The 21,536-nt window shown below is 41.1% G+C and overlaps 1 protein-coding gene across 1 annotated transcript in view; it reads right to left on the bottom strand.

The window, feature by feature from the left end:
- cfap221 (cilia and flagella associated protein 221) overlaps nt 1-21,536 on the bottom strand; it is a 212,724-nt gene that overhangs the window by 180,658 nt on the left and 10,530 nt on the right. Inside the window, exon 2 of the mRNA XM_073047564.1 lies at nt 13,683-13,756. The gene's annotated coding sequence lies outside the window, so the exon portion shown is untranslated. The remainder of the gene's footprint in view (nt 1-13,682; nt 13,757-21,536) is intronic.

Raw genomic sequence — 21,536 nt, forward strand, 5'->3', positions numbered from 1 at the left:
AAAGGGTTTAATTCAAACAAACTCTCCAAAATATCTGAAGACACAAAATTTGGGAATGAAGGAAGTACCGTACTTAAAAAATGCCTAACCTGTAAGTATCTAAAAAAATGAAATCTAGGCAAATTATATTTATTTGCTAATTGCTCAAAAGACATAAAACAGTTGTCCAAAAATAAGTCAGAAAATCTTAATAATCCCTTAGTTTTCCAAGCCAAAAAAGCTTGATCTATAATTGGGGGGTGGAAAAAACAATTAGATACAATAGGACTATTTAACACGAATTGAGTCAACCCGAAAAATTTCCGAAATTGAAACCATATACGTAAGGTATATTTAACTATCGGGTTGTCGATTCGATTCGGCAATTTAGAAAGAGCAAAAGGGAGAGATGTCCCTAAAATAGAACCCAGAGCATAAGCAGATACCGATTTAGTTTCCAAACTCACCCAATAAGGGCCAAAAGGACCATCCCATTCTTTCAACCAACATATCAAATATCTAATATTAACTGCCCAATAGTAAAATCTGAAATTGGGTAATGCCAACCCACCATCCTTCCTTGTCTTCTGTAAGTATATTTTACCTAACCTGGGATTTTTATTCTGCCATATATATGAGGAAATTTTTGAATCAACATTAGTAAAAAAGGATTTCGGAATAAAAATTGGTACCGCTTGAAAAATATATAAAAATAACCATCTTAATAGCATTAATCCTACCTATCAGAGACAAAGATAATGGTGACCACTTAGTAAACAAGCCTTTAATCTGATCAATTAAGGGTAGAAAATTAAACCTAAATAATTCTTTATGGTTTTTTGTAATTTTAATCCCTAAGTAAGTAAAAGAGTCTTTAACTAATTTAAACAGTAAAATACCATAGTTTGGGACCTGTCTATTCAAAGGAAACAATTCACTCTTATTAAGATTTAACTTATACCCAGAAAACTCACTAAATTGAGCCAACAATGATAAGACTGCTGGAATAGATTTCTCAGGGTTAGAGATGAATAATAATAAATCATCTGCATATAAAGATACCTTATGAATATCTGTTCCACGATTAATACCCAAAATATCCTGTGATTCTCTGATGGCAATTGCCAAAGGTTCTAAAGCGATGTTAAATAGTAATGGACTAAGAGGACAACCTTGTCTAGTGCCCCGAAATAAACGAAAAAATGGAGATCTTTGATTATTAGTAAACACCGAGGCTACTGGAGTTTGATATATCAGTTTAATCCAAGAAATAAAGGTCGGACTGAAATTAAACTTCTCCAGCACATAAAATAAGTAAGGCCATTCAACTCTATCAAATGCTTTCTCCGCATCTAATGAAATAACACATTCTGAAGTATTGTGTGAAGGGGTATAAACAATATTCAATAATCTCCTAACATTGAAAAAGGAATAGCGATTTTTAATAAAACCGGTTTGGTCTTCCGAAATAATTTGGGGTAGTACCTTCTCCAGCCTGGAAGCCAGTAACTTGGAAAAAATCTTAGAATCCACATTCAATAAAGATATTGGTCTATAAGATGCACAATCAGTAGGGTCTTTATCTTTCTTCAGTATTAAGGAAATGGAAGCTCTATAAAAAGATTGAGGCAAATTCCCCAATCTAATTGCTTCTTCAAAAACCTTGCATAGCCAAGGAGATAGAGTAGCAGAAAAACATTTAAAAAATTCTACTGTGTACCCATCTGGACCTGGTGCTTTCCCAGAATTCATTGAGGAAATGACCCCTTTAATTTCCGCATCCGTAAACGGAGTATCTATTACTGAAAGATCATCAGATGATAGTTTTGGAAAATTCAATTTCCCAAGAAAATCACACATGGTATTATGATCCTGAGGGAATTCAGATTGATACAGGGAGGTATAAAAGTCTTGAAAAGACTTATTTATCTCATCATGGTTAACTGTCAAATCCCCGTTCTGCTGACGAACCATAGTGATTTGACGTTTAACTGAAACATTCTTCAGCTGACTAGCTAACAGTTTTCCCGATTTATCACTAAGTATATAAAAATCAGATCTGGTTTTCATTAATTGATTTTCAATCGGAGATGTGAGTAATAAACTATGTTCCATTTGAAGTTCAACCCTTTGTTTGTAAAGCTCCTTGCTAGGAGTAGTCGAATATTTCTTGTCAATCTCTTTAATTTTATCAACCAATAAAAGAGTTTCCTTCTTAATGCGTTTTCTCAGACCAGCAGAATAAGAGATAATCTGTCCACGTATATACACTTTAAAAGTGTCCCAAAGTATTCCGCAAGAGATATCCTCCGTGGAATTAGTTGAAAAGAAGAAATCGATCTGTTCCTTCATAAATTTAATAAAGTCCGGCTCTTGCAATAAGGTAGAGTCAAATCGCCATTGTCTAGCGCTTAAAGCTGTATCCGTAAAATTAATAGAAAGTTTTAATGGCGCATGGTCGGAAATAGCTATAATATCATAATTACAACCAATTACCGATGGAATAAAACAAGAGTCAATAAAAAAATAATCAATTCTCGAATAGGAGTGATAAACATGTGAGAAAAAAGAAAACTCTTTGTCATTAGGATGTCGAAATCTCCAAATATCAAAAACTCCATTATCAGTCAAAAAGGAGTTAATACAAGTGGCCGACTTATTGGGTAGAGTCTGAATAGGTGTAGATTTGTCCATCAAAGGAATTAGACAACAATTAAAGTCACCACCCATTATTAACTTATAATCATTTAAATTAGGTAAAGAAGTAAATAAGGACTTAAAGAAATCAGGACAATCCACATTCGGGGCATAAACATTAACCATAGCAACCTTTTTATTACCGAGTAAACCCGTAATTAACAAAAATCTACCATTCGGATCCGAAAGGATATCATGTTGAACAAATGCAATAGAGGAGTCAATAAAAATTGAAACTCCCTTAACTTTGGCATTCGAATTCGAATGATACTGTTGACCCACCAAGACCTAAAAAAGCGATATTTGTCCTCCTTCCTCACATGAGTTTCTTGTACAAAAATGATATGAGCATTAAGTCTTTGGAATACTTTGAAAATCTTCTTTCATTTAATCGGATGGTTTAATCCATTAGTATTCCAAGACACAAAGTTAATGGTTTGAGCCATGTTTCTAAAGTCATCCCTTTGGTATATAAAGGGTTAACCATGTTATAAACTCATGCACCCGGAAGAGGAACAAAAATAAAGAGCGGACCCAGAAGTGACGACATCGTAGACATATTTGTAGTTCAAGAACAGCCCAAGTAAAAAAACTAAAACAAATTGATAAGAGAAAAATTAAAAAGGAAAACAGACCAACCCCCACCCCCACATGAAAAAGAAAAAAAGCCAAAATATGGCTAGAAAAAAGAAAAAATGAGACTAACTCTACCCCCATATCAGCAGCAGACCACTCCGTGTTTAAAGGATATATAAAAAAAACCACCCGAACTTTAAGAATTATGATCACAGTACTAAAAACTACGCTTCTTAATATGCTGAGTTGTAAAGAAAAAGGGAGTATAATCACTAAAAGTTTATAAATCGGGTTATAACCCAAACAAATCAAGAAGTATTTAAACTATGATAAGCGATGCATTATAGGAAGAAGACGAAAGAAACAATAACGCCATCTTAAACAAAACCAATACTTTGCAAAAAACCATTATCTTGATATTAAACAAAAAATTCACTTCGAAAGGTTAAAAATATACCTTCAAGGGAACAAAAATAATAGACAAAAATATAGTATAGTAGTTAAAGTAGACGCATCTCAAACCTTCAATCTGAGCATATCCCTTCTCTATCTCCTGTCAATCCTCCCTCTCGCACTGTCTACAAGCTTTCTCTATTTGTGAGCCAACCTCCTCTTCCCCAATCATTTCTTTGGGTTCTTTTGGGTTCATCAGCTGCAAGGAGAGAGCAGCTTGCTACATGGGCTACAACTTGTTCTCCATATTGTACTGTCCTGGCTTTGCATACCTAGACTCCAGGACGCAACATCCATGGTCAACCCAGATGTATACATAACATAAACATGACTTTGGTACATTTCAAGATATAGAAACTTCTTTAAAAAAAAATCAATGGATTTATTTTTTAACTCCTATATATATATATCATGCCATATTGAAGGCATAACCTCTGCAACTAGGAAGATCAAGGTCCAGAACACTCTACTCATCTCTGCATCTTCAAGTCAGGCATATTTGACATAAATGAAATATGATATATTTCATTATTTCGTCATTTTTATTATCAATTAAGACAACTAGGGATGAGTAATTATTGCCAATCTTACTAGTGTTACGTAACCTCATAACCAGGTAACTTACCAGCAAAGATAGCGGGATCAGCTGAGTCAGATGCTACTATTTTCAAACGTTTTATTCAAAAAGGGGCACAAACGTATGGTTAATACAAAACATTCAGATCATATACATCGTCAAAACTCAATCTAAAACACCAGTGTAATAATAATCAATCAGAAATAAGCTCTATAGTTGTCTAGGGGATAATATTGAGTCCAATTGAAATATAAAGAGTCACTCAGAAGTTTGCAGGCTTTTCCCTTTTGGGAACCGCTGGGGTTTCACGTTGTGGAGAGAGAGAGATGGTTGAGAAAGGATAAACCCTTGCCCGTTGTCTTTACAGAGCAAATCCTTGGAATCGGGGGAGCAGGCTTCCCCGTTGTTATTTAAAAGCAGTCTTCCGTTGGTTCTAGCCACAGATTCAAAATTTGGAATCTGACGCACGTGGCTTCCTTCAAAATGCCTTCCCGCTCCCACGGGAATCGGTATTGTGCTTCCTTGGTGTCTCCTGGGTGTGTCTGAGGGTTTCCCCCCCTCAGACCCTCCTTTATACTTCTTCACGGGATCGCAGGTGTCAATCAGGTTGCAGGTGATGCGATCTCTCTCTCAACCAGCCCACTTTGCCCAAGGGCTTTTCACGTGGTCTCCATGAGACAATAGTCAATGTCGCCTTTATTCTGCTTCTCGGGAGAACGTGGTCTTCCACACGTCTCTCTCTCTCTCTCTCTCCCATTTCCTGTGTCTATTCAGCACGTCTCTTCCCCTCTTGGGTCAGTTGACCCCCCCTTGACTAGGGCTCTTGCGATTCTCACAAAGGAGGGGGCCGAGGTTATAACACTAGTTATATTTCATTTAGGAAACTGGAATATGCTATACAAAGGAAGTTCAATAACTCAAATAAAAATATTTGAATTAAATCAAAAGGATAGAAATCATACAATAACTGTGCTGAGAAAAATGAAATTAAAAAGCAGTATGTAACGATAAAACAGAATTTCAGCCTGTTGGTACTAAATTCACTGTGTCTGGAGTTGTGTTTGGAATGGCACCGTCCAGTATATTTAGTACATCAGTGATATTAGGAGCAAGGTGCAAACATTTGTACTCCAGATCCATTTGTTTAGCTCAGATGAAATGCAGCAAACATTGCAACCTGGCTCAACATGAACAATTGACAAATCCGTTAAAGAGTTCTTCAATGAAGTAACAATCAGGGTAGACAAAGGAGAGGCAGTGAAGGTCATTTACTTTGATTTTCAGAAGGCTGCTTAATAAGATAAAATCCTATGGTGTTACAGAAAGGATACTGGCATGGATACTGACAGGCAGGAGGCAGCAAGTGGGAATAAAAGAGGCCTTTTCTGGTTGGCTGTCGGTGACTAGTGGTGTTTCTAAGGGGTCAGTACTGGGACCACTACTTTTCACATTATTTGTCAATGATTTGGATAATGGAATTGATGGCTTCAGTTCCTCCAGTCATCTAGTGCCTCTTCAATGGCTGGAAGACATTTAAAATTTCTTTCAAAACCTCAGCATCATTTGTGGAATTTTACCATGTTGAACAAGAGATGGAAAAAATTCAATAACAATCTATGCCAGGATGGTGTGTGTGTTGAAGACAGAATTCATAATGTCATCTAGATTTTCTTATTCATAGTGCATACTTGCATAGCACACACATTAAGGGATTTAATCAGACAGGAAGTTTCTACACCCTTTGGGACTTTCATAATCCACATGGTGCACTTAGAATTCTACATCTCTTGTCACACAACTTTCTGTTCCACTAGCTGTTTTTAAGCCATGCATTTAGATAGGGTGTTTAATATATGAACTCAAGATATTTAAAGAAATACAATAGATAATAGATAATTAAGAAATTAAAACTTGACCAAGTTTCCTCAGAGTTCCACCTCCCCAAATTGTTATGTTGTTCCCTATCATCTGCCTTCTCCATTTAAATACAATAACTATCTTTATTCACACTCTTTACCCGGATACTTGCTGCTAATCATCACTTATATTTGGTGAAAATATCAACAAAATTTAAGGTACTAACTAGTATATAACCAGAGGACTTGTTAGAATTTAGTCACATCAAGAATGCCTAGTACCTTTTCCTAAGTGATAGTTAATTTTTTTTTCATTCTCCCCTCTCAGTTTCCGCTGGATTTTCATTGTGCTTTCTATCATGAGTACAGATTTTCTATTTTCAAATCCCACATGTTCAGATGCTGGACCCACTGCTATTTGCCTATCACCATAATAGATCTAAAGCAGACGCGATTTCAATGGCTCTCCACACGGCCTTGGATCACGAGGAGAATACAAATACCAATGTCAGGATGGTGTTTATTGACTATAGATCAGAGTTCAACATCAGATTCTTACAGTCCTGACGAATAGCTACAGAACCTGGACCTCTGTATCTCTCTCTGAAACTGGGATCCTCGACTTCCTCATCAGAAGACCACAATCTTTGCAGATTGGTAATACTGGCACACCTCAGAGATACATGCTTAGCCCACTGCTCTAAGGTTATACACCCATGACTGTGTGGCTAGGTTTATAGCTCAAATGCCAGCTATAAACTTATTGATGATACAACCCCTGTTGGCAGAATTTCAGATGGTGATGAGAGGGCATACAGGTGCAAGATATACCAGCTAGTTGAAAGGTGTCACAGCAAAAACCTTGCACTCAACGTTAGTAAGACCAAAGGGCTAAGTTAACAAATTTCACAACAAATGCCAGTGATAATAAACCTGATTTTGAATTCTGATCATGAACTTCAAAAGGGTAAGACGAGGGAACACCCACCAATCCTCATAGAGCCATCAGAGGTGAAGAGAGTGAGCAATTTCAAGTTCCTGGGTGTTAATATCTGAGGACCTAACCTGGTCCCAACATATTGATGCAGCTATAAAGAAGGCAAGACAGCTGCTATATTTCATTAGGAGTTTGAGGAGATTTGGTTTGTCACCTAAAACACTCAGAAGTTTCTATAGATGTATTGTGGAGAGCACTCTAACTGGCTACATTACCACCTGGTATGGGGAGGGGGTGCGGCGGCTACTGCAGAGGATCGCAGTAAGCTAGAGAACTGTAACATTAGTCAGCTTAACCATGGGTACTAGCCTCCGTAGTATCTAAGACATCTTCAAGGAGCAGTGTCTCAAAAAAGTGCATTCATCATCAAGGACCCCCACCACCTAGGACATGCCCTCATCTCATTGTTATCATCAGGAAGGAGGTACACACTCAGTGATTCAGAAACAGCTTCTTCCTGAACCACTGAACACGACCTCACTACTTTTTTTATTTCTGTTTCTGCACTACTTAATTAATTTAACTAGTTAATATACACATATATATACTTACTGCAATTCACAGTATTTTTCTATATTTATCATGTATTACATTGTACTGCTGCCACTAAGTTAACAAGTTTCATGATGTGCCAGTGATATTAAATCTGTTTTTGATTTTGATTCTCTGAGGGAATAAAATTTATATTAGTTACTTTCTTCCTATTTATATAGTCTTTTTGCTCATTTCCACATTTCTTGCTAACTTACTTCATAATCTATTTTCTCCCTCTATTTTGGTAGTCATCTTTTGTTGGTTTTAAAATGTTATCAGTTTTCTGGACTCCAACTAACCTGCACCATTCCATGTATTTACTTTGAATTTGATACCACAGATGGATTATCTTGATTTTCCAATGGAGTATATCTTTGATAGGAATTTAAAATCTATCTATTGACCTTTTATGAAAGTAGAGTGCATTCAGATAAAAGGTCTTCATACTGCCCCTATATCATGCTGCACTTTGAGCAGTGTCCTAGGGTCAACCATTTTTAACAAAATTCTGCTCTGCAAAATGTGAAAATCTGGCTAAGTGTTGCCATTACAACAACCTCTTACTCAATGTCAGCAAGACCAAGGAGCTGATTATTGACTTCAGTAAAAGGAAATCAGAGGTCCACGAGCTAGTCCTCATCATAGTGGTTACAACTCAGTCCAGTCCATCATGGGTAAATCCCTCCCCACCACTGAGCACCTCTGTATGAAATGCTGTCGTAAGAAAGCAGCATCATCATTAGGGACCCGAACCTTCTAGCCCATGCTTTCTTCTCGCTGCTGTCATCAGGAAGAAGGCACAGGAGTCTTAAAACTCACACCACTAGGTTCAGGAACAGTTATTACCCCTCAACCTTCAGGCGCTTGAACCAAAGGGAATAACTTCACTCAACTTGACTTGCCCAATCATTGAAATGTTCCCACAATCTATGCACTCACTTTCAAGGAATTTTCATCTCATGTACCTGATATTTATTGTTTATTTAATATCAAGTCAAGTCAAGTCAACTTTTATTGTCATTTCGACCATAACTGCTGGTACAGAGCATAGTAAAAATGAGACAACGTTTTCCAGGACCATGGTTTACATGACACAGTACAAAAAACTAGACTGAACTACGTAATAAAAAAAACAGAGAAAGCTATACTAGACTACAGACCTACACTGGACTGCATAAAGTGCACAAAAACAGTACCGGCATTACAATAAATAATAAACAGGACAGTAGGGAAAGGTGTCAGTCCATGCTTCGGGTATTGAGGAGTCTGATAGCTTGGGGGAAGAAACTGTTATATAGTCTGGTCGTGAGAGCCCGAATGCTTCAGAGCCTTTTCCCAGACAGCAGGAGGGAGAAGAGATTGGATGAGGGGTGCGTGGGGTCCTTCATAATCCTGTTTCCTTTGCGGATGCAGTGTGTAGTGTAAACGTCCGTGATGGCAGGAAGATGATCTTCTCAGCTGACCTCACTATCCGCTGCAGGGTCTCGCGATCCAAGATGGTACAATTTCCGAACCAGGCAGTGATGCAGTTGCTCAGGACGCTCTCAATACAACCCCTGTAGAATGTGATGAGGATGGGGGTGGGGGGGGGGGGGGAGATGGACTTTCCTCGGCCTTTGCAAAAAGTAGAGATGCTGCTGGGCTTTCTTTGCTATGGAGCTGGTGTTGAGGGACCAGGTGAGATTCTCCATCAGGTGAACACCAAGAAATTTGGTGCTCCTTACGATCTCTACCGAGGAGCCGTCAATGTTCAGCGGGGAGTGGTCGCTCCATGCCCTCCTGAAGTCAACAACCATCTCTTTTGTTTTGTTCACATTAAGAGACAGGTTGTTGGCTCTGCACCAGTCCGTTAGCCGCTGCACCTCCTCTCTGTAAGCTGACTTGTCGTTCTTGCTGATGAGACCCACCACGGTGGTGTCATCGGTGAACTTGATGATATGGTTCGAGCTGTGTGTTGCAGCACAGTCATGGGTCAGCAGAGTGAACAGCAGTGGACTGAGCACGCAACCCTGGGGAGCCCCCGTGCTCAGTGTGATGGTGTTGGAGATGCTGCTCCCGATCCAGACTGACTGAGGTCTCCCAGTCAGGAAGTCTAGGATCCAGTTGCAGAGGGAGGTGTTCAGGCCCAGTAGGCTCAGCTTTCCAATCAGTTTCTGAGGGATGATTGTGTTGAATGCTGAACTGAAGTCTATGAACAGCATCCGAACGTATGTGTCTTTTTTGTCCAGGTGGGTTAGGGCCAGGTGGAGGGTGGTGGCAATGGCGTCATCTGTTGAGCAGTTGGGATGATACGCAAACTGCAGGGGGTCCAGTGAGGGGGGCAGCAGGGTCTTGATATGCCTCATGACGAGCCTCTCGAAACACTTCATGATGATGGATGTGGGTGCAATGGGACAGTAGTCATTTAGGCAGGACACTGAAGACTTCTTCAGCACGGGGACGATGGTGGCGGCCTTGAAACACGTTGGAATGGTGGCGCTGCTCAGGGAGATGTTGAAGATGTCAGTGAGAACATCTGCTAGCTGGTCTGCACATCCTCTGAGCACTCTAACAGGGATGTTGTCTGGTTCAGCAGCCTTCCGTGGGTTGACCCTGCACAGGGTTCTTCTCACGTTGGCCACGGAGAGACACAGAACCTGGTCATTTGTAGGAGGGGTGGACTTCCTCGCCGCCATGTCATTTTCCGCCTCAAACCGGGCATAGAAGTTATTCAGCGCATTTGGAAGGGAGGCATCACCTGCACAGTCAGGTGATGTTGTCTTGTAATTGGTTATGTCCTGAATGCCCTTCCACGTGCGCCACGTGTCGCCGCTGACCTGGAAGTGGCTGTGGATTAGCTGGGCGTGTGCACGCTTTGCCCCTCCGATGGCTCGGGACAGTTTGGCCCTTGCTGTTGTTAAAGCTGCCTTGTCGCCTGCTCTGAAGGCGGAGTCGCAGGACCTCAGCAGTGCACGCACCTCTGCGGTCATCCATGGCTTCTGGTTGGCACGTATAGTGATGGTTTTGGACAGAGTAACTTCATCAATGCACTTGCTGATGTAGCTGGTCACTGATGCTGTGTACTCCCCTAAGTTGGTAGAGTCGCCATCGGTTGCAGCCTCCCTGAACATGTGCCAGTCTGTGTGCTCAAAGCAGTCTTGAAGAGCAGAGATGGCTCCTGCTGGCCAGGTTTTCACCTGCTTCTGAACTGGTCTGGAGCGCCTGGCGAGCGGTCTGTATGCTGGGATTAGCATAACAGAGATGTGTTCTGAGTATCCGAGGTTGGGGCGGGGCTCTGCCCGGTACGCGTCCGAAATGTTTGTGTAAACCAGGTCCAATGCGTTCTCCCCCCTCGTTGCAAAGTCCACATACTGATGGAATTTGGGGAGCACTGAACCTTAATATTATTCTTTCTTTCTTTTTGTACTTGTGCAATTTGTTGTTTTTTGTACACTGGTTAACACCCAAGTTGGTGTGGTCTTTCATTGATTCTGTTATGGTTATTATTCTATGGATTTATTGACTTTTCCCACAAGACAATGAATTTCACCGTTTAATATGGTCATATATTTGTACTTTGATAATGTTTACTTTGAATCTTGATGTCAGAAGATTTTATTTATAATAATCAATATCCTTTACAACACTTCAGAAAATGAGGCAGTTGACATCTACTTTCTGTAAAATATGTGCAATATTCCAAGCTGAATCAATAAATGAGTACATGTATAGCAAGAATCTGTCCTCTCCAACTATGGTGCTTAACAATTTTTTAAAATTTGGCAGCAATACAGGAAGTAGTAGCTGGCAATATTGTCATAGTCAGAGTGTCAGAAACTGTTATAGCATTACCTTCAGCAAATTCCCAAGATGAATAACGTGCAGTCACTATTGATCAGAAATTTAATTGAGCCAGCTACAAGAAAAGGTCAGTCTGATTATTCTCGTGAGTGATATCAGAGAGAGTTGGATGCCTCAGAAACAGGCCCATTGGCTCAATGTCCATGCTAACCAAGATGCCTCCCATTTACCTTCATTAACTTGAATTCCCTGTAAAACTTTCCTTTCAATGTCCCTGTCCAAATGTCTTTTAAATTTTGTAATTGTACTACAGCAACCTCTGCCAATTCATTCTGTATACCTCCACCCTCTGTGTAAAAAAAACAGCCCCTCAGGTTCATTTAAGCCTTTCCCTCTCACCTAACACCTCTGCCCTCTATTTTCAAACTCTCTGATCTTGAGAAGTAGACTGTGACTGTCTAACCTCATAATTTTATAAACTTCTATAAAATCACCTCGCAGCCATCTTTGTTCCAATGAAAACAGTCCTAGCCTATTCAATCACTCCTCACATCCAGTCCATTCAACATTTCTGTGAACCTTTTCTGCGTCCTCTCTAACTTAATCACATTCTTCTTATAATGTGGTGATCGGAACTGTACAGAATGTTCCAATTGTGGACTAACCGATGATTTGCACAACAGCAACATAACAGCCTATTTAACTCTTGGTTTCCCAAATCCTTTCTACTTTTACCAAAGCATAAGTCAGGAGACTGATAAGATATAGAAGCAGAATTAGGCCAACTGGCACATCGAGTCTCCTTCACCATTTCATCATGGCTGATGCACTTACCCTCTCAGCCCCAATCTCCTGCCTTCTCCCCATATCCCTTCATGCCCTGACCAATTAAGAATTTATCGACCTCTGTCTTAAATATACCCAATGGCTTGACCTCCACAGCTGCCTGTGGAAACAAATTCCACAGATTCACTACTCTCTAGCTAAAGTAATTCCTCCCATCACCATTCTAAAAGGACATCCCTCAATTCTGAGGCTGTGTCCTCTGGTCTTCGACTCTCCCACCATAAGAAACATACTCTCCACATCCACTCCATCAAGGCCTCTCACTATTCAATGGGTTTTAATGTGATCTCCTTAACTGTCACCTTAACTAACTGGAAGTGTAGAAATTCAAGTCTTGTCGGTGATTTTAATAAAGAAATAACTTTTAAAAAAGATTATTCTAACAGATGAATTAAAGAACTATTGGCCACACAGCACACTAATTGCATGTATTTGGGACTACACAATTGCGACAACCAGTCTAATTGGGTGTAGTTAAAGATCAATAAATATTAATAATAACTATATCTATCTCATAACCTTTGGCAAATATATCAAAGCAGTAATGTACAATTTTTTGAAAAAGTACAGCCCCCACAACTATTTTCACATTTTACTAATTTTTTAAACTTAAAATATATATTAGAGGATTTTTTTACCTAATCTACAAAACATTGTGCCTCATGAAAATCATAAGAAAAATTCCAAAACCTGTCAAGAATTTAATTAAAATTAAAAACCAAAATTGTGAGGCTGAATAAGTATTCATCCCCTTTGTAATTACTACACTAATTTTTCTCAATTAAATATTCAGTATTATTGGAGTATAAAATATTATGGAGTATAAAACTTAATGCTAAAAACTATGGTGTGTTGGTATATGCTAGGGAGAGGTGGCTGGGAGCGGTCGCCAGCTTTGAAGTTGGCTATGTGCTAAACTTGCATTATTTACAATTATGTGTTAATATATGCTAATCAGAGGTAGTCAGCTCTGAAGTTTGCTATGGGCTCTGCATGTATCCAATTGAATGTAGAGACAATAGGTGTTAATAAAAAGTAGCTAAGAGATATTTTGCTTTGAACTTGTCGGCTGTGTAACTAAAGCTATGTAGGAGACAAGTTGTCTGCTGTGTAATTAAAACTATATAGTCAGACTACTGTGATATGCACCGCTTGGATATGTTAATGTAGCTAAACCAGGTTTGCTTTAAAAAGCGGCTGGGTCCGAAAATCGGGAGGCAGTCAGCAACCAGCTCAATGACTGTCTCAGCTTTGATTTGCAAATTAAAGTTTAACCCTTCTTGAAGAATTTTCTGCGTCTCCTGGTCATTTGAAAAGCACGAAAAACCACGACAGTATTACCTTACCAACTGAAGCAATTTGTTGATGAAGAAAATTGAAGGATCACCTGTTTTCTATGAATTCATAAGAATAATTAACTCTCTCTGTAAGGTCCGACAATATGGTAGATTTTCAACAGACCTAACCAAAATTAAGACAAAAGGAGAATTCAAGATAAGTCATTGAAATGATAATAGAGAAGCACAAATCTGGGGAAGGGTATAAGACAATCTCAAAGGCACTGAACATACCTCAGAGCTCAGTGTAGTCCATCGTGAAAAGTGGAAAAAATATGAAACCACAGCCACACTGACTAGGTGAGACGATGAGTCTAAAATTAGTCTCTGGAGAAGAACGGCACTTGTAAAAGAGCTACTGTGAGCTGCAGAAGTCACTGGCTCAAATTGGAGATGAAGATCATAGCTCCACAATCTTTAAGGCCTTGCACAAAAAAGATATTTATGGAAGAATGGCAAGGAAGAAGCCCTAGCTTTAAAAAAGAACATATACTTGTCCATACAGACTTTGGAGAGCATCACTTAGAAAATACTGTAAAGATGTGGAAAAATCTTGTGGTCTGATGAGACTAAAGTGCAACTTTTTGGTCTCAACACTAAGCAGTACATGTGGTGTAAATCTAGTTCTCCACATCAGCCAGGTAACACCATCTCCACCATAAAGTATGGTGGACGTAGCACCATGCTATGGGATGCTTTTCAGCAGCAGGGACTGGAAATCTGGTCAGGATTGATGGGAAGATGAATGCTACTAAATGCAGAGAGATCCTGGATAAAAACCTGCTTGCCATTGCCAGAAAGCTTAAACCGTGGAGGAAGTTCATCTTTCCGCAGACTGACAGAGCAACCATGGAATGGCTTCAAATGAAGAAAATTGATGTTCTTGAGTGGCCCTGACAACCTGATTGAACATCTATGGCAAGACCTAAAGATTCCAGTCCACCACCACTCCCCAACTAACCTGGCATAGATTGAGACATTTTGCAAGGAGGAATGGGCAAATCTTGCTCCAGCATGCTGTGCAAAGCTAATAGAGACTTATCCAAAAAGACTACTGGCTGTAATAGCTGCTAGAGATGGTTCAACTAAGTACTGAGCTAAGGGGGATGAATACTTTTGAACAGTTTTTGAACTTTTAGATTTTCATGTGTTACAATTTCCCTGTTTTTGGGCCCTACCGTGAAAAAAAGAGCAATGGATACACAAATTTTAAAAAAAATCACAGTTAAATTGATCAAAGTTCCTGGTTGTATTACTCATTTATGTGAACAAAGGGTTGGGGACTGAATACTTTTACAAGGCACTGTATATATTCAAATGGATCTTCTCATATCTCATCAAAACTGGAATTTTATTTATAACGATCAATTACAGCACTGTTTGCTCAGTGAATAATCTCATTAAACTTCCAGTACAAATGTTTTTTCACGACCTTTTAAATTGAATTTGCAACCTTTAGTCATCATATCAGTCAGTTGGCAATGCTACATAATTACTTTAACAAATTTATATACATTTCGGAAATATAGAAACATAGACCACCTAAAGCACAATACAGGCCCTTCGGCCCACAATGCTGTGCTGAACATGTACTTACTTTAGAAATTACCTAGGGTTACCCATAGTCCTCTATTTTTCTGAGCTCCATGTAGCCATCCAGGAATCCCTTAAAAGACCCTATTGTATCTGCCTCCACCACAGTCGCCGACAGCCCATTCCACGCACTCACCACTTGGTAGTGTGGAGGAGCAGAGGGATCTGGGGGTACATGTCCACAGATCCCTGAAAGTTGCCTCACAGGTAGATAGGGTAGTTAAGAAAGCTTATGGGGTGTTAGCTTTCATAAGTCGAGGGACAGAGTTTAAGAGGCGCGATGTAATGATGCAGCTCTATAAAACTCTGGTTAGGCCACACTTGGAGTATTGTGTCCAGTTCTGGTCGCCTCACTATAGGAAGGATGTGGAAGCATTGGAAAGGGTACAGAGGAGATTTACCAGGATGCTGCCTGGTTTAGAGAGTATGGATTATGATCAGAGATTAAGGGAGCTAGGGCTTTACTCTTTGGAGAGAAGGAGGATGAGAGGAGACATGATGGAGGTGTACAAGATATTAAGAGGAATAGACAGAGTGGACAGCCAACGCCTCTTCTCCAGGGCACCACTGCTCAGTACAAGAGGACATGGCTTTAAGATAAGGGGAGGGAAGTTCAAGGAGGATATTAGAGGAAGGTTTTTCACTCAGAGAGTGGTTGGTGCGTGGAATGCACTGCCTGAGTCAGAGGTGGAGACAGATACACTAGTGAAGTTTAAGGGACTACTAGACAGGTATATGGAGGAATTTAAGGTGGGGGATTATATGGGAGGCAGGGTTTGAGGGTCGGCACAACATTGTGGGCTGAAGGGCCTGTAATGTGCTGTACTATTCTATGTTCTATGTTCTATGTACCACTCTCTGCGTAAACAACTTACCCCTGATATCCTCTTGGTACCTACTTCCAAGCACCTTAAAACTGTGGCCTTCAATGTTAGCCATTTCAGCCCTGGGAAAAAGCCTCGACTATCCACACGATCAATGCCTTTCGTTATCTCATACACCTCTATCAGAACACCTCTCATCCCCTGTCGCTCCAAGGAGAAAAGGCCAAGTTCAGTCAACCTATTCTCATAAGGCATGCTCCCCAATCTAGGCAACATCCTTGTAATTCTCCTCTGCACCCTTTCTATGACTTCCACATCCTTCCTATAGTGAGGCGACAAGAATTGAGCACAGTACTCCAAGTGGGGTCTGACCAGGGTCCTATATCACTGCAACATTACCTCTCAGCTCCTAAACTCAATCCCACGGTTGATGAAGGCCAATACACCTTCTTAACCACACGGTCAGCCCGTGCAGCAGCTTTGATTGTCCTAATGGACACGGACCCCAAGATCCCTCTGATCCTCCACACTGGCAAGAGTCTTACCATTGATACTATATTCTACCATCATATTTCACCTACCAAAATGAACCACCTCACACTTTCTGGGTTGAACTCCATCTGCCACTTCTCAGCCCAGTTCTGCATCCTATTGATGTCCTGCTGTAAACTCTGACAGCCCTCCACACTAACCACAACATCCCCAACCTTTGTGATATCAGCAAATTCACTAACCAGTCCCTCCACTTCCTCAACCACGTCATTTATAAAAATCACAAAGAGAAAGGGTCCCAGAACAGATCCCTGAGGCACAACACTGGTCACCAACCTCCATGCAGAATATGACCCGTCTACAACCACTCTTTGCCTTCTGTGGGCAAGCCAATTCTGGATCCACAAAGCAAGGTCCCCTTGGATCCCATGCCTCCTTACTTTCTCAATAAGCCTTGCATGGGGTACCTTATCAAATGCCTTGCTGAAATCCATATACACTGCATCTAATGATCTACCATCATCAATGTGTTTAGTCACATCCTCAAAAAATTCATTCAAGGTCATAAGGCATAAGGTCCTGTTCACCCTGTACACATCAGACTTCCAATATAACTCGGAGTCCTGCCATGTGCAGAAGTTCGCTGATGACACGGCCATAGTGGGGTGTGTCAGGAATGGACAGGAGGAGGAGTATAGGAAACTGATACAGGACTTTGTGATATGGTGCAACTCAAACTACCTGCGTCTCAATATCACCAAGATCAAGGAGATGGTGGTGGACTTTAGGAGATCTAGGCCTCATATGGAGCCAGTGATCATTAATGGAGAATGTGTGGAGCAGGTTAAGACCTACAAGTATCTGGGAGTACAGTTAGACGAGAAGCTAGACTGGACTGCCAACACAGATGCCTTGTGCAGGAAGGCACAGAGTCGACTGTACTTCCTAAGAAGGATGGCGTCATTCAATGTCTGTAGTGAGATGCTGAAGATGTTCTATAGGTCAGTTGTGGAGAGCGCCCTCTTCTTTGTGGTGGCGTGTTGGGGAGGAAGCATTAAGAAGAGGGACGCCTCACGTCTTAATAAGCTGGTAAGGAAGGCGGGCTCTGTCGTGGGCAAAGTACTGGAGAGTTTAGCATCGGTAGCTGAGTGAAGGGCGCTGAGTAGGCTACGGTCAATTATGGATAACTCTGAACATCCTCTACATAGCACCATCCAGAGACAGAGAAGCAGTTTCAGCGACAGGTTACTATCGATGCAATGCTCCTCAGACAGGATGAAGAGGTCAATACTCCCCAATGCCATTAGGCTTTACAATTCTACCGCCAGGACTTAAGAACTTTTTAAAAGCTATTATTAATGCTTTTTGAGATAGTGATTTAGATGCATATCATATTTTTACTGAGTTAAGTATTGTATGTAATTAGTTTTGCTACAACAAGTGTATGGGACATTGGAAAAAAAGTTGAATTTCCCCATGGGGATGAATAAAGTATCTATCTATCTATCTATGACCTGCTGTTCACAAAGCCATGCTGACTATTCCTAATCAAATTATACCTCTCCAAATGCTTATAAATCCCCCTCTCAGGATCAAAGAGCCTGTATTGTGCTGTAGGATTTTTATGTTCTATGTTACTCCTTGCATTAAAATAGACATATCTCAACCATCAGTCTGAGTGTTTTCCTTCTCTATCACCTGCCCATCCTCCCTCTCACACTGTCTACATTTGTAAGCCTTTTTCCATCTCTTCAGTTCAGTTCCCACCTCGCAGCAATTCTAGTTTAAACTCTCCCCGATAGCCTTAGGAAACCTCCCTGCCAGGATGTTGGTCCCCCTTACATAGAAACATAGAAAATAGGTGCAGGAGTAGGCCATTCTACCTTTTGAGCCTGCACCGCCATTCAGTATGATCATGGCTAATCATCCAACTCAGAACCCTGTACCTGCCTTCTCTCCATACCCCACCGATCCCTTTAGCCACAAGGGCCATATCTAACTCCCTCTTAAATATAGCCAATGAACTGGCCTCAACTGTTTCCTATGGCAGAGAATTCCACAGATTCATCACTCTCTGTATCAAGAAGTTTCTCCTCATCTCGGTCCTAAAAGGCTTCCCCTTTATCCTTAAACTGTGACCCCTCCTTCTGGACTTCCTCAACATCGGGAACAATCTTCCTGCATCTAGCCTGTCCAATCCCTTTAGAATTTTATACGTTTCAATAAGATCCCCCCTCAATCTTCTAAATTCCAGTGAGTATAAGCCTAGTCGATCCAGTCTTTCTTCATATGAAAGTCCTGCCATCTCAGGAATCAATCTGGTGAACCTTCTCTGTACTCCCTCTATGGCAAGAATGTCTTTCCTCCGATTAGGGGACCAAAACTGGACACAATACTCCAGGTGTGGTCTCACCAAGGCCTTGTACAACTGCAGTAGAACCTCCCTGCTCCTGTACTCGAATCCTCTTGCTATGAATGCCAACATACCATTTGCCTTTTTCACCACCTGCTGTACCTGCATGCCCACTTTCAATGACTGGTGTACAATGACACCCAGGTCTCATTGCACCTCCCCTTTTCCTAATCGGCCACTGTTCAGATAATAATTTGTTTTCCTGTTCTTGCAACCAAAGTGGATAACCTCACATTTATCCACATTAAATTGCATCTGCCATGAATTTGCCCACTCACCTAGCCTATCCCAGTCACCCTGCATCCTCTTAGCATCCTCCTCACAGCCAACACCGCTACCCAGCTTTGTGTCATCCGCAAACTTGGAGATGCTGCATTTAATTCCCTCGTCTAAATCATTAATATATATTGTAAACAACTGGGGTCCCAGCACTGAGCCTTGCGGTACCCCACTAGTCACTGCCTGCCATTCTGAAAAGGTCCCGTTTACACCCACTCTTTGCTTCCTGTCTGTCAACCAATTTTCTATCCACATCAATACCGTACCCCCAATACCGTGTGCTTTAAGTTTGCACACTAATCTCCTGTGTGGGACCTTGTCAAAAGCCTTTTGAAAATCTAAATATACCACATCCACTGGCTCTTCCCTATCCACTCTACTAGTTACATCTTCAAAAAATTCTATAAGATTCATCAGACATGATTTTCCTTTCACAAATCCATGCTGACTTTGTCCGATGATTTCACCGCTTTCCAAATGTGCTGTTATCACAGCTTTGATAACTGACTCTAGCATTTTCCCTACCACCGATGTCAGGCTAACCAGACCTGGTTTCTCTCTCCCTCCTTTTTTAAAAAGTGGGGTTACATTAGCCACCCTCCAATCCTCAGGAACTAATCCAGAATCTAAAGAGTTGTGAAAAATTATCACTAATGCATCCACTATTTCTTGGGCTACTTCCTTAAGCACTCTGGGATGCAGACCATCTGGCCCTGGGGATTTATCTGCCTTTAATCCCTTCAATTTACCTAACACCACTTCCCTACTAACATGTTTTCCCTCAATTCCTCCAACCCAGTAGACCTTCGGTCCCCTACTATTTCTGGAAGATTATTTATGTCCTCCTTAGTGAATCCCCTTGGATTCAAGTGCAACCTGTCCTTTTTGTACAGGTCACGCCTGCCCCAAAAGATGTCCCAATAATCCAGAAATCTGAATTCCTGCCCCCTCAGGCACACATTTATCCTCCACCTCACTCTATTCCTCTGCTCAATGTCATGTGGCACAGGCTGTAATCCTGAGATTACTACCTTTATGGTCCTGCTTCTCAACTTCCTTCCTAACTCCCTGTAGTCTGTTTTCAGGACCTCCTTCCTTTGCCTACCTATGTCACTGGTACCAATATGTACCACGACCTCTGGCTGTTCACCTTCCCACTTCAGGATATCGTAGACCTGATCAGAAACATCCCAGACCCTGGCACATGGGAGGCAAACTACCATCCGTGATTCTTTTCTGCGTCCAGAGAATTGCCTTTCTGATCCCCTAACTATAGAGTCCCCTATAGTTAGAGCCTTCCTCTTCCTTTCCCTACCTTTCTGAGCCACAGGGCCAGACTCTGTGCCAGAGGCGCGGCCACTGTTGCTTCCCCCAGGTAGGTAGTCCTCCCCCACCAGGACTCAAACAGGAGTACTTATTGTTAAGGGGTACAGCCACGGGGTACTCCCCAGTATCTGACCCTTGCCCTTCCCCCTCCTGACTGTTACCCACTTATCTGTCTCCCGAGGGCCCAAATGTGACTACTTGCCTAAAGCTCCTCTCTATCACCTCCTCACATTCCCTGACCAGACAAAGGTAATCGAACTGCAGCTCCAGTTCCCAAACCCAGTCCCTAAGGAGCTACAGCTGGTGCAGATGTGGCCATCCGGGAGGCTAGGAGTCTCCCGGACATCCCGCATCTGACACCCAGTACAGAATACCGGCCATACCATTCCTATTCCTATTCTTCACAAGTAACTTACCTCACCTTGATCCGTTATTGCCGAAGCCCTGTTCAGCCAAAGCCCTCCTACTCTGACTCCCTCTACTTTAATACCCGCTCTATAAAGCTAGTTTAACTCGCTGATGTCCACGAGCCTGCGCAGTCGTGCCTCAATGTCATGTTTTTACAAGACAGCCTAATGAGAATAATCAGAAGGACTTGAAAGACTCAGGACAAGGTGTCCTAACCACTCAAAAGTGGCCTTCTAAGAGTGTACCGATGATTATATGCAAAGTTATTTCAGTGTCATCTTGCAAAGGATAGAGCAGAATTCTGATCATTCATTCTTTGGAAGAATCAACAAGGAATTGTGTCAGTTATAAACAATTCTCAGGAGCTCCTTGAGATTGAGCATGATTCAACTAGTTTCATTCATAGCTTTTCAGACTTTTTGTCACATTTTCTGCAGGAAATTCCCACTAAACATCATTACATATACTTTTTAAATCTTTTTACCACGCATTCTAGTTACTTCCCGTTATGCCATTTAAAACTGCTAACTTTTATTCCCTCTGTTCTCTCCACCTTGTCCCTCTTTGCA

The sequence above is a fragment of the Hemitrygon akajei genome, chromosome 5 (assembly GCF_048418815.1).
Source record: "Hemitrygon akajei chromosome 5, sHemAka1.3, whole genome shotgun sequence".
NCBI classification, from domain to species: Eukaryota; Metazoa; Chordata; class Chondrichthyes; order Myliobatiformes; family Dasyatidae; genus Hemitrygon; species Hemitrygon akajei.